Source organism: Epinephelus fuscoguttatus, linkage group LG9 (genome assembly GCF_011397635.1).
Source record: "Epinephelus fuscoguttatus linkage group LG9, E.fuscoguttatus.final_Chr_v1".
NCBI lineage: Eukaryota > Metazoa > Chordata > Actinopteri > Perciformes > Serranidae > Epinephelus > Epinephelus fuscoguttatus.
In genome coordinates, this window is record NC_064760.1 from 21,510,521 (window position 1) to 21,525,157 (window position 14,637).

Here is a 14,637-nt window from a genome sequence, read left to right on the forward strand (position 1 = left end):
TGCCCATCTGGTGGCGGAGGTCTGGGTGCTGGCAGCAGTACGGGGGCTGGTTCAATATCAGCAAAGTTTCCCTTTATATTCATTGTCTTGTGTGGCGATCAGCAGTGATGTGGTGGTTCACTTTTACACTGTGATCTGTAGCCTATAGTTCGGCTTTAGCTTCTAACTATCTTTGTCTTTTGAACCTGTTGTTGCTGCTGAGTCAGTTTGACATCCTGGATATATCCTTCAAACACAGACTGTAGACCCCTCTGTCTGCTTCTCTCTGGAATCACTTTTTCATCTTTCCAAAAATATGATCATATTGCTTCAGGGAGTGCAGTTAGTTACAGTGTGGGCTCCATGCTTACTCAGACAGCTTGTCGGACCACCACAAAGGGGAGGATGCTTAGTGAAAGGTCAATTGTTGCCATGGTGATCCAAATCAGTATTAGAATCCTACGTTTTTCTATCACATTACCCCCCAAAATCCCAAATAGCTCATAAATTATTAAGAAATAGTAATCTAACCTAATTCACTGTGGATCAACATTAATTATTAGTTATTCTAAGACAAGGATATATTTACTTCGTGATACGCCCAGTTTTGTGACTACGACAGTTTGCCCACCCGTAACATGATCACACATGCGCTAGCATGATGTTGAAAAGGTCAGGCGTCTCGAATGGTTTCAAAATTTAGAAAGATGACCCCCAAGAAGTCGAGAGTCGCAAACCCCAAAGGAAACTTGGGCTTAACAAACTAATCTCTTTCTAGCTATTATGGCTAATGTTACTGCGACCTGTATATGCAGAAGCTAACTGTCACGAAGCCTTCATTAATTGCAAGTATTTATATCACTGAAGCTTCAGTGCCCAAAACTGTTACTTGCCCTGTAGGCTAGTAAGAACAATGCTAGATGCACACATGGTACCATATGCAGCGTTTTCGCCAACTTTTTCTTAATTATTGAACAATATCTCTGTTTCTTTACATAACATCTCCTCTCATTACCATGACTAAAATTCATTGAACACCAGGGTTAATTTTGCACTCTCACACTCAGCTGTTGGATACATAGCCTTGAAGAGTGTTAAGATCTCTCATCTCACCTCCTTCTTTAACCTCTGTGCTCACAGTGTGCAACATACAGTACGTTCTTGAGAATCACATTACTTGAAAATGTACCAAGGGGCTGCACAAAAACAAACAAACAAGAAAACAAAAGAGAAACCCACCAGAGATGGATGTCTTTAAAGTGTCAGTAGTCTTTATCATTAGCGAGATTTGAACAGCTGTGTTTAACATTCATTCAGCTGGTCTTTCCCTTAAAATAAAGAAATAAATGCAAGCAGTTCATTCTACCTCCATGTAAAGTAGGGCAAAGTGATTTCAGCAAAGAGAGGAGGAAAGAAAGCACCTACATACTCAGCCTAGTGTGAATAAATCTTACATTTGAAAGGGATTCCAGGTGAGGACTATTGCTTCCTAATGTTGGAAATGGGGGCTTTATTCACTGCAGGCTTGAAAAATACATTTTAGGGTATATAAAGTGTGGCGTAATGGTCCTGGCTATTCTGCATCAGTGGATAGTGGACTGACTCTTCATGTTTAAAGGTCTATTGTGTTCATTTATTTATTTACTTATTGGGGGTTTATATAATTCTACAGCTTCCCAGTTGTGTTCCCTTTGTATTCCAGTTCAAACATTAAAAATGTGGTCCAAGTTTGGTTACGTCTTCTCACGTGAAATGACGTGACAGCTTCTGCATGATGACGTTGCTATATAAACCCCCCAGCCTGCCTAATGTGCCTCTTCGTGACTGAAAAAAGCCTTTTTTGAGAAATATGTTTTACCGAATTAGCTCTTTTCCTCTAATCCCCACTCACAGAAGCTAAGCAATGTACTGCTGTGGATGCCATGCTAGTTTGGATTTTGAAGTCATACAATAGCACAAACAAAGCAGTAGACCAGGGGCCTGTCTCAGAAAGCAGGTTTAGTGAAAACTGAGTAAGGTAACCTTGAGACGAAGGAAACTCTGGGTTTTCTGTTTCAGAAAGAGAGGTAACTTAAAGTCTGGGTCAGTTACCAGTTACTGTGATAACTGACTCTGTGAACCTAACCTGCTTGGTGGCAGGTTTTCTTCAACAAGCCTGAGTTTCGCTCTGTCTCTTCCCTCTTACAGAGCCAGACATTCGATATAATTTCCTCATTGATGCAGCTCGTATCAAAGCACGCATCAAACTGCATTTATTAGTGTGGTGGCTAAATCCTGGTTGGACATTAGTTTGTTAATCAGGACTATTTAAAGTTACTGCTTTTATGCAGTCAGTTCTTTGAAAAGCAATTTTTCCCCTCGCATTAAAATATCACACAGCATCAAATAACCCCTAATTTCAATACACAAATATCTGCATATGTGTGTTTTATTGTCGTTAGATGATAGCCAATTGGTTCAGAGATTGAGTCACCCCAGCACAGGATAATAGTTTTTAATAGTTAACACTGTGACTCTTTACACAAGACAGCTGTCAGTTTGTTAGAGTACTTTAACTAAAATGTTTATTGCATACAATATGTAATATCAGATTAAATCATAGAAATAGTTTAAATTGTAAAAATCGGTCAGTCTATACATGAATAATTATCTCTATCTCTCAAAATGTGATTGGTCCCATTAATGGAACATAATTCCTATGACATGGGAGACTATATATTACTATTATGATGGGTAGGATTGTGGTGCAGTTGCACAATGAAATGGAGTCTTTAAGGTAGACTGTGTAGCGTCTGAACGTGTTTTAACAGAATTTTATCAGGCTGAAAATATTCAGAGTTTATTGAACTGACTCTGAGCAGCTGTTCTGAAACTGAAAACTCAGAGTTTTCCAACCCAGGGTTAGACTCAGAGTTTGCTAATCCTACTCTCTGGAACAGACCCCAGCAACTCACGTGTTCTGTGAGGTAAAATCACTGTTTTTGTCAAAGGAGTCTGGTGACTTTAGAGAGAGTGATATAACAGCTTCAGCTTCCTGTTGGAAAAGGCTGTCTGACAGCAAGTTAAAGCAGTAATAAATATGACACCAACTATGAATAAGTACCTCATGTAACATCACTTCAAAAAAATCCAAACTAGTTATCATTATCCTCACTATACAGTATGCTACGTCACTGCTTGTTGCTAACAGCTGAGTGGGCGTTTCCATTAGAAAAACCCGGAAAAGATCGCAGATGGAGTCAACCTTTAATGTTTAAGCACGAATGGGAAACCACTAGCTTGTTGGTGCTTTGTTGCCATATATATGTTGTTGAGCTCCTGAAATGATTATAATATCAAAACCACAATAACTGCTGTGCAGGGTTCAGCTTCCACTGAGACTGCGAGGTCTCTCTCTTGCACTAGCTGTGTGAGAGCATAACCACTAAACTTTTACATTCGCCCATGACAAGGGGCTGCTCTGGATTCAGAGGCAAGACTGCTTGTAATGGAGAGGTGAAAATTACGGCCAAAACAGCTGAGCCAAGGCCATCCCACTTCCCTCTCTGCAACCACAATATTTATTCTGTTATCTGTCATGTGGCAGACCAGTTCTCCTTCGCCCGTGTCCCAGTTAGACAACAATGAGTGTTAGGCTCTGAGCCAAGTGAGCTGCCGCGCCGATGTCCTGCATGCAGGAAGTTTCTAAACATCAGGACTTCAGGGACCAATTTCTTGTAATAAAGTGGACAGACTCATGTTGGGAGTCATGTTAACACTGGACCACATGTCTGTTGGAGCAGCAAAAAGTAGATTTCTCCCATGTAGCTCTCTTTTCACCGCCTCTCGGGTCTTTGTGAACATGCTTCGGTGTTGTCAAATGTTTGGACTGTGTTCTTGATGGCTTCTTCGCTTTTTTTACTGACTGAATGATCACAGTTTAATTATCCTCTCACTGCATCTGTCAGTGTTTGTCACCTCCATGTTTGTGTTTTATGGAGAAGGCAAACGCAGAGCCACCTGTCCTGAGCCAGATGTTGGAGACGGCATAATGAAAACGGATTGTATTCCGAGTTAGGAATACAGACCAGGAACTGCTCAAGTCACCACAATTATAATGCTTACCAAGGAGAAGAGTGTATTCCTGTGCATAATATACACATGTAACCCTCTGGTGCATAACACTATATCCTGACCTAAACAGAAACACATAAGCTGCAATGTTGACTTACATATGGATGGAGAAATTGCTTTGTTTCCATATGAATTAATTCAAGTAGAGATAATGAATCTGGATAGCTGGATAACACCTGTCTCCCCATAAAAACGCATCATTTGGCATCAAACACATGTTGGATTTCAGGTGATTTCCGAGATCTGTGGTTTTTACATATTTTAATGACCAAACTTTAATATCTGTGTCTGAATTACAACATTTTCAGCAGTTTCAGCATTTCAACCGATCAACCACGTCTCCTAGAAATTATGTTTATGTGAAACTAATTTGAAGCAGAAAATATGTTTTGAGGGCAAAGTAATGCCAGGTAAATTATATTTTCTCTTAACATAATGAGGAAACGTTGCTAATAACATACCTAGCAAGTTGCTAAATTGTTGATACCTAAAGTATCAGCACAATGTTTTCTGAAATCAAATTGCATTTATCAGGTAAATGTTCACTGACATTGTAATTCAGCAAAGTTTAGAAGATGTATTTCAGCTGTTTTGCGCCAGAATAGGCAGTCTTGTAGTGACTACAGCATTATTTTTCAAATTTCCCCTTTATTAACATTTAACCAAAATCTTTCTTTAACTTAAACCAAAAATGTATTGCCTAAACGTAAGACAAGAGTCTGGAGGCAAACCTGCATTTCTGACATCAACATCCTTTCCAAAGACCTCCTTCTGAAACCTTTCACAGTAATAAAAATAACAATACATTTTATTTATAGGCGTCTTTCAAAGCATCCAAGGACACCTTACAAGACACAGTTAAAAAAACAAGCAGCAATGTATCCGTAGATAGGTCAATATATAATATCGTAACATACAATAAAAGTTAATAAAACGACCAGACGAAAATCGTAATTATAAATATAAGGTATAAAATCATCATCAGTGCAAGTCGTAATATGTGTGTCCCCATTAAATCAGACTGAGTATGCCAGCTTGAAAAGGTGTGTTTTCAGAAGGGAGTCAATATTGCAAATGTCATGGGGGAGAGAAAGTTCCAGAGGCGGGGGGGTGGAACGGCTGAAGGCTCTAGAGCCCATGATAGTCAAGTGGGCAGATGGTGATGTCAGTTGGATTGCAGAAGAGGATCTGAAGCCCTGTTTCTACCCAGCTGTAGGTACAGTTTAGTTGGGACCGTTCCGTACCGTCCCTATTTTTGCCCCCCCCCCCCCCCCCCTCTGTTGGGGTACCTAGCACACAGATCTGGTGCTAAAAGGTGGAGCTGTGAACACTGCAGTCTGTTGATTGGTCAATAGCGGACGGTCACTCTGTTCAGGGCCGATTTGTAGCTGGTTTTAGGTTCATGTAACCACTGTTCATACCATGGAGAGTTTTATTAGTAAACTGTAACTATAAAATGAAAATTTGTTTTGTTGCCTCTCGCAGCAGCTGGAGTCAGAGAAAATAACTTAATTCACTGGGCTGACTGCCGGCAACTTTTAAGGTGGAACGTTAACTTGTAATGTTACTCAATACATGAGTTGATGACGTGAATCCTTCGGCACACCTTAATATGACAACTTTGACCATCACTTTAGTTTTTATATGAGGTACACTGTCAGTAATGAGTGGATCTTCAAGCCTTTATATATTAACTTCGGCGTGGTTATGTGAACGGAATATATTCTAATCCTCACTCAGAGGGGAAAAAAAGCATCGTGGAGCGTTGTTCCTGTGGGTTCTGGCAACACTAAACCCCTGAGCTCGCCTGAGAAGGACTAAATGCACAAACCCACTATAGCCTGTTTTATTTTGTTCTGAAAATGTCGGCGTGCAGCCTCGTTCCGTGCACGATAAACAAGGTGCAGACTTCCATCTGCGTCACCGGTAATGAGGAAATACAGTGAGTGCTGGATGGAGCAGTGAGTGACAACAACCCCGCCCACATTTATGAGTACTGTTTGCGGTGGAAACCCTAGGGTCTAGGTACCACGTCTGAAGGGTTACTTAAAGGTTCCAAAGGTACCATACTGAAAGTGTGTGGTGGAAACTGGGCTTATGAGTACTGAAGGGTGTGTAGATATGAATGTAGTGTTTGGTTCCCTAAAAGAAACATAATCCAGGCAGTGATTGCCAAAACAATATAATTAAGAAAGCAGTTAGGTAACATTCAAATGTAATTCTAGGAGGTCATTTACACCCCAACACATCCATTCACAGTCATTGTAACTGGTTTTGAATCTAAAGCACGTTCACACTGATTAAATTAATAAAATGAACATTTAAATGACTGCATACAGAGAAATAAAGTAGACATTGTGGAATGATAATGTGGAGACTCAGATGTGGTGCTTGTGATCATCATTCTGATGCACAATAGGCAAAATAAGTGATGGCCTCCTCTGAACTCTATATGTAATGATTCGCTATGTGAGAGCTGATACGGCTCAGAAATCCCTGACAGCTGGACTGATAGCTCGGAGAGGTTGTAAGTTACAAGCCTGTCTGAATCTTTAATCTGTAATTGTCTGTCTTGAACAAAATGACAAATTTCTACAAGATATGGAAAACTCGCGTTGGCTGTGAACGAGGAGCCAACTGGCTCGAGCCACTTGAATATGAAGCAACTTTTGTTGATTTGGGGATTTTGTCACATATGTCATGGCGGAATTTTGTTGTAAAAAATGAAAAGGGATTTTTTTTCTTATCTTTCTGCGGCTCTTGTGGGATGTACATAGATACAGCTTTGCTTCAGCATAAAAATCAAAGCTTCTCTGTACAGTCTGGAGAACAGGTCATCTGAGAGTAGGAGATGTCTCACAGGTCACGAGGTTAACTGACACTAACAAGAGATTTATTTTGAAGTTCTTCACTGTGATGTTTGTTTTCTTGCGTGTAGTGGCGAGACACATGACATACTGTCATCTTTTATATCCTGTCAGCAGGAGACAGCGTTTGGAAGACATTATGTCATTGTCGAGGTGTCTGTGTGTCTATCTCTTTGTAGATCATATTTTTGAGAACACAGCTCGACTCAGCAGGTGCCCCCGCTATAATGTAGATAACCTCATTAGATTTTTGGTGTGATACTTCATTTATTTGCACAATAAAGGAGAAGCAGGACAACTGTTGATTCATTCTGTTGACTCACTCCAAGAAGAGTACATGCCCACACTTATAAACAGCGCCTGGAACAAGATCAGCTTTGCTCTCAGGATTTCAGGTAAATAGGGTATACGATGCTTGTTAAGGTTACTTAGCAACGTCAGACACAACCTGCTGCCGTGCTCTTGAAAGCACAAAAACACACACAAGAGTATCGCCTTGTGCCCGACCTCGCATTATCCAGGTGGTCAAAGATGCAGCATGTTTACGGCCCCTAACTTACAGGCCTGGTACCTGCGGTTATTCCACAGACTAGTTAATAACATGTCGGGCAGGAAATCCAAAGTGTGGGATCATTTTGAGAAGGTGAAGGACGAACCCAAGGTGAAATGTAAACTCATCTTCATTGGTCGACTACAAACATGACGTATCATCTGAAACATGAAACAAAAACTAGTCACTCTAAATGACGACTGTTGGTCGACTAGGAAAATTCTTAGGCGGTGGCAGCCCTATACATGAGTACTTTAAATATATCACCTCCACATCACAGGTACATTCTTTGAAATAATTGAGACCTGATTTGATTCTGGAAGCGTCTTTCCAAATGATTTGCATATTAGCAACTCAGGTGACATCCTTTTCTACACTGCATACAAAGATATCACAGACTTGTAAGTGTACTTGTTAATTTTTTTTCTTGTGATATAAACTTCTGGTAGACTGATCAGACAGTCTGACTGTCTCTAGTCTTATGAATATAATAACTTTTTAAATTGTCTGTTTATTGTTGAATTGACTCAAAGCTCTTACTTGCACAAAACACACTTTTCCACCACACTGGCATTTTTCTGAAGTACCAAACAATCACAAATAGCCCACTCCAGAGTGGCCACCTTGTGGTAAAATATACCAGTAAAGGGTCATTTAGACTAAGACGTAATGTAAATAGGCAAATTTTGACTTACTGTTACCTTCATTGTAAGGCTCAGATATGTTTTGCGGCTTCTGGCAGATTATATGAGAGATTTTTTAGCCAAAAATGTCTCTTCAGACAGTAAAGGTTGCTGAACCCTGGGCAAGAGGAAGCATACAACCGTGAGGCAGTAACTCATTTTCATTTCATTTTATAAATGTATTTTAATGTCATTTTAACACCGCACTTTTAGTAATCTGAATTCTCCTCAGTCATGTAGTGTTGAGTGTGGATATGTTCAAATTATAAGGACATTTTTCCTGCATTTTATTTCGCCTTGCTTCGAGGCGCATTATAATATTTATCTAAAATGTCCTGCAACATGCCTGTCTGACAGTCGGCCCAAGGTTGTTGCTCTTTAATTTGGCACAGACTGTCTAATCAGATCATTGTGTGAGAAGATGGCTGTCACTGATGTCAAGGAAAGGACATCTGACAGGGACACGGGGCTTGATAGACAATGGAGGGAAGTGAATAAATATTGAAGGCTTTCGAGAAAAAAATATGAAAGAAAAATCTGCTGCTGCTCACAGTAACACGGTGCAGTCTGCAAGATTTATAGAGCTCAGCCGACTGAACTATTTAAATGAAGGTATTTCTGTTATTCTGTCAGTAATTAATGGGCTCACCATAATTGCTGTTGGTGCTTTTTAACAAATCCAAGAGGTTCATATTTTTTTTGGAAAGGATGGAAACACATAGAGTAATTAATAGATGAGGTTTAAGGACAACTTATTTAAATTGTGCTTTGTCACCATGCTAATTATATTAATTACAGACCCTGTGAACTTTGGTATTTGTGTCAATGGCTTTACAATGTGCAGTTTGAATGCGTCTGAAACCAGCAATAACACATTTCTGCATGGACATTTGTGTTTGTACTTTTATCGAGGAAAAAGACGGCCTGTTCAAACATTTCGCAGTCTGAACTTGGGACCGCCTCTCATCCAGAATCCTGCAGTTCTATCACATCAGCAGACCGTACTACTATCATCTGAATCATTAAGCCAAATTAATGATGCATAATATTCAGTGTGCCTCTCTGTCCAAGGTTCTTTCTCGTGGAGGTTAAACTCTTCGAATACTAAGTGTGTGTGCGCGAGTTTTAAAAAGAAAAAGCAGTTAAATCATGGATGGGGTTTATTAGATATTAACCCTAGGAAAGGGCTGATCTTAATTATATCTATCAAAGCAGTTCAAAGGATTTTTTTCATTTTTTATCTCTTTTGCTTGCTTTGGCCTATAGTGCCTGTGCTCCACGCTCTGGACTCGTTTTCAGTCAGTAACATTGTATGTACATGCTTATCTATTCATCTATGTTCCTGGTTATGGTTTTACATTGACACGTATACTCAAGTGACCTCATTAGCGGTGCAGATTCCTCTAGTTATCAGAGGGATCGCCTTGTAAGAGATGTAGAACCTAGCACTCCGCCTTTGTCTCATCAGCACAGTTAACTTCTGAAATGCCCCTTTAGATTCATGTCTCAGTTTGCTTTGTGAGTCAAGGTCATGTCAATGATAGATTGGACGGTGCTTTTGTGCCTGAATTTAGCCCCTTTATCTCTTTAAATCACTGCCTTAAGGCTCCAAATTGAGAAAACAGCCAGGGTCTCATTTCCAAAACCATCTGAGCATAATAAGTATGAGCTGTCCAATGGCATTTATGTGTCGATCTGCTGGAGTGCAGAGATGGAGTGCAGGCGCCGCCAAGGACCCATTATTTCAGACCCCCACAGTTTCAGGGAATTGCAAAGGTGCCTCTCCACGTATCTCAGCACATTTTCATTTGCTGCATTATCATAAAATGTGTGTTTCGACCCATTTGTACTCAAATGCTGTTTTTGCTAGATTCCATGTATGTAAACACTCTCAATGATATGTTCACTTATACAGTATTACTCACTTCCTGTGTAACTCTTTATGATATGTAGGGTCAAATTCACAGTTTCTAAACATGCTAAAATGCAAATAGCATATCCAGATGAAAAAGCTGTGATACAGTCCATTAAAAATTAAATATATCGGCTGGTAAACAAGTCACGCTTAATGAAAAAAACTCTCTCGTGGAGTCCGGCCTTGTGCTTTCTAGGTAAAAAGCTCAAAAGAGTTTAATGTAACAGTTTGGAGTGATCAAAGAAATGTGTACATATGCAGGTGGAATTCCCCTGATGTTATGTTAACAGTGTTTCTCTGACATCAGTCTCCCATTCATTCAGGAAAGCCTCCTAATGCTGTCTTTAGAGAGGTTTACCAAAAGAGATATTACCTATTATCCTGTTTGTAGCTTTACAGGAAGTTTATTTTTTACATAAAATATGCTTACTGATCTGATACTTCTACCTCATTGCACATACCTCATTTATGTTTTGTTGTCCAGTGCACTTTGTCGTAGCTCTTTAAGGGATTAACTGCATGTTATTTAAGACGCACACACACACACCCCATTAGGCGTATATAAATTTTACCAACATGTTGGATTTTACCTTGTTCTCTTGTTATGTTTCTGCCACTTTTTTGTTTGAAAAGCATTTCTACTCTCTCAGTATGCAGAAACTAGCTACCATATATCATATAGACCCTTTTAGGGCCGACATCACCACGACGTCATTCTATGAGCTGGAGGCAAAACATGACTCCCCACCACAGGGCTGTAGGCTACATAGGAGTCTTAAATGTCTTGTTGTCTTCTGTCTTGTTATTGGGAGCCAGAATAGATGGAGTCATGACTCAAAACTTAAATTTTATCATATAGCAGCTGCCTTTGCCCGTCAACAAAAATGAAGACCACTATGGTTAAATGTGATAAGACGAAAGGTCTGGGCGGAGGTGATCATCAAAAATGCTCGCATGTGCAGCGCACACTTCATATCAGGTTAGGAAAAAGTATTTACTGTTGTAGGGATGAATAACATTATGTGTATTATAAGTTGGGGAGGTATTATGAGGAATATTGGATTTCTCTGTAATACTAACTTTTTTAGTGCTTTAGCTAACATTAGCTTCAATAGCAAAACAAACTGGACTGTTTATGTGTCGTCCTCCTTTGTAAGATTGGCATAGTCATCAACCACAAAGCCGGCCATCCCAACTCCAGCAATCCTGTCAAACCATCCATCCACTGAGTGAGAGCATACAGGTCGGCCAGTCTGGTCCCACTGGTCAGTGTTTACTTATTCAAGTAAAACTTGTGGTCCTGGAGAATGAGAGATCTGACATGACGTGGTCGTGAATTCAATCTGACGCTCTACTCTATAATGAGAACCCTGTTGGTTTAAGAAACAGAGCGTTATATTTCTACATGAATTAACGATAATTAAAGGAGCTATATGTAAGAAATCTAAAGCAAATAGTCGTAAAATCCTCCTAATATGTCACAGAGACTAAGGAATAATGTTCATATAACATACTGATCTCACCGACAACAGTAATATAGCCAGAATATTCACATTTAAAAAACATTTTTACAGTCCGCAAATCATGTTTATGTTTTGAATTTGTGTTTTGGCCTGTTGCGCCACCCACCGCCATCTACCAGTCACACAGTCAGTAGAGTCTCAGCATCAGTTAAAGTTACGACTGAGCTACAGCAGCACGGCAAGCAGCATTAGCAGTGTCCCGGTACATAGCATTAGCAGCCGGCTCCTCCTCAGCTGTATCCCAGCAGCAGCGTTAGCAGTGTCCTGGTACATAGCATTAGCAGTCGGCTCTTCCTCAGCTGTATCCCAGCAGCAGCGTTAGCAGTGTCCCGGTACATAACATTAACAGCCGGCTCCTCCTCAGCGGTATCCCGGCAGCAGCATTAGCAGTGTCCTGGTACACAGCATTAGCAGCTGGCTCCTCCTCAGCTGTATCCCGGCAGCAGCATTAGCAGTGTCCCGGTACATAGCATTAGCAGCCGGCTCCTCCTCAGCTGTATCCCGGCAGCAGTGTTAGCAGCAGAGAAGCCGGACTTGCTCGAACGGTCCGCTGGAAAACCGAAGATCAAGGACGCGGCGACGCAGCCCTGCCACGGCAGCTGCCCGTGGGCAAACAAATCAGTCTCCAGTGTGCCGCTGTCCAGCAACCTCGAATCTATAGGGAAGGGGGGGCGGACACGACTCGCGGCAGTATTTTGAATTTGAGTGCAGTAACCGTTTTGGCCACATTCTTACATACAGCGCCTTCAAGTTAATCAAACATTCACTCTGCTTGGCGCTCTACTGCTCCGTCTCCCTAGACAGAGTGCCCAGAGTACGTTCTGCTGCCTGAGAATGCGGTGTTCTTGATAATCGAACAGTACATTCCGACAGGGTTCTGAATTTATGAGCGGTGCGTTTTGGCACTCAGAATGAGTATTTCCAAATGCACCCTATGCACAGAGACTTGTATCATCTTCCTCCATTGTCTAAAAAAAGCCAACAGAACTTGCTAGCTTGTGATAGCTCATTTCTGTGGAGAATTGTTTTGCCTCTGGCTAAGCCCCGCCCACCAAAAAATGTCATACTGTTTACTAACAGTAAAAGGGTCTATAGTCTCATCACATGATCAACTGGAGACTTGACATTGGACAACAGGAACTTACATAATACCCAGCCATCATCATTGATTGTAGTTTATGTTAAATAACCATATAATTTTGTTATTGCCCCCCACCCAAAACAAAAAATTAAAACCATGACTATGGTAGGTTTCATTTTTGGAGGGCCTTTAGTAAATGGCACCATTTTCAATTTAATGTGCATCCCCTTTTGAGCACAGGCATATTTCTGACCCGTTCTCCACCCATCACAGTTGGGAGTTAGGGCTGGGCAATTAGAAGAAATTGGACTATATATTGTCTTAGATTTTGGATATCATTGTATCATGATATGGCATAAATGGTGTTATTCTCTTGTTTTAAAGGCTGCATTAGAGTAAAGTGAGGTAAATTTATCAACTTACCAGACATTTTATTCGTTGTAACACTTGCCTTAACCCACCTAGTCGTTCTATCCACATTATTGATGATTATTGATGCAAAATCTCATTGTGGCACAAGGCACAGGGTACTAAGTCAGACATATTGTTATGTTTGATTGCGTCTCCCAATCCTAGCATTAATGAAGTGCTTTTGAGGAGATTTAAAAACATCGAGATATATATCCTGTATCGAGATATTGCCTAAAAATGTTTTCAGGACATATCACCCAGCCCCAGTTGGAGTGCCTGCTTTCTCCACAGTCCCCCTCACCACATGCACCCATCCATTTATGCCCCTGATATACAGTACAGAATGAAGGGTCAAAAGGTTGGTCTGATACTTTGTAGTAACCAATCATACGACACAAACATGCATAATGATAAAAAATATTACATCCATTCTGACCCAAAAATCTACATCTGTGTATCTGCTCTGTGTCAAAATAAAACTAAAAATCTCCTCATCTTTTTTTGGTAAGTCAAATCCTTTTGTCTTTTCTATATTCCACTCCTGGTAAGGGTTGTGAAATCTTTTTTTCCATTATCCATGAATAGAGTGTGATGCTGTTATAATACTAACAACCCTAGATATAATCTTGGATGTATTTCTTATCCCCAGACAAGTCATAATGCCCCCTTGAACATCAATTCAACTTTAGATTTTGCTCAGCTTTCATTATAAGGCAAAGTGCTATGTGGCTTACAAAGACACACTGTTACAAAGCCTGATACAAAATGTCTCACACATCATGAAAAATGGGAGTGTTAATGAGCACAATGTAGGCTGCAGCTCCCCGCCACAAAGAAAGTTATGATGTGTTCTCTTTGGCTGCTGCGGAGCCTTTGACCCACTCTTTGTTTACCCCATCGCAGTACACGATTCCCACCTCGCTTTGTCTCACACCAGTGGGTGCTTCATGTTACTAATGACAGGCCTGGCCTAAGAGAGGGTGCTTAACCAACAACTGGCATTTGGCACTGTTTTATCATTAGACACGCATGTCTCTAAAATGCAAGCTCCAAGGAGCAGAATAATTATACAAACCAATTCTTGCTGTTGTTAATTAGTCTGATCTAAGGTTGGGTTGAAGTGTCACCATTGCAGGTTGGAAGATGCAACTTCCTGGTGGAGGTTGATGAATGAATCACAGCATGCTACTAAGAAGCCGGTAAGTGCTTCTACAAGCCCATATGCTGCCTGTAACCATGTCTGACTCATCATTGTCAGAACCGCTTTGCAGGTGCATGTTTCATCTGGTCTCGTGTGGGTTTTGATGCTGTAAACGTAGCATTCGGATGAGGTGGGAAATGCAATGTTTATACAGCGGACAAATGGAGTAACATGATATGATTATAAAATGTAACTTCACCTGTTTTATGCACCGTATTCTTTTCTTATTTTTTTCTTTTACAATTAGAGCAATCTGTTGAAATATTGTGACAAAAATCTTCCATGCTCACTTTTTCCTTTCCTTTACAAAGAAG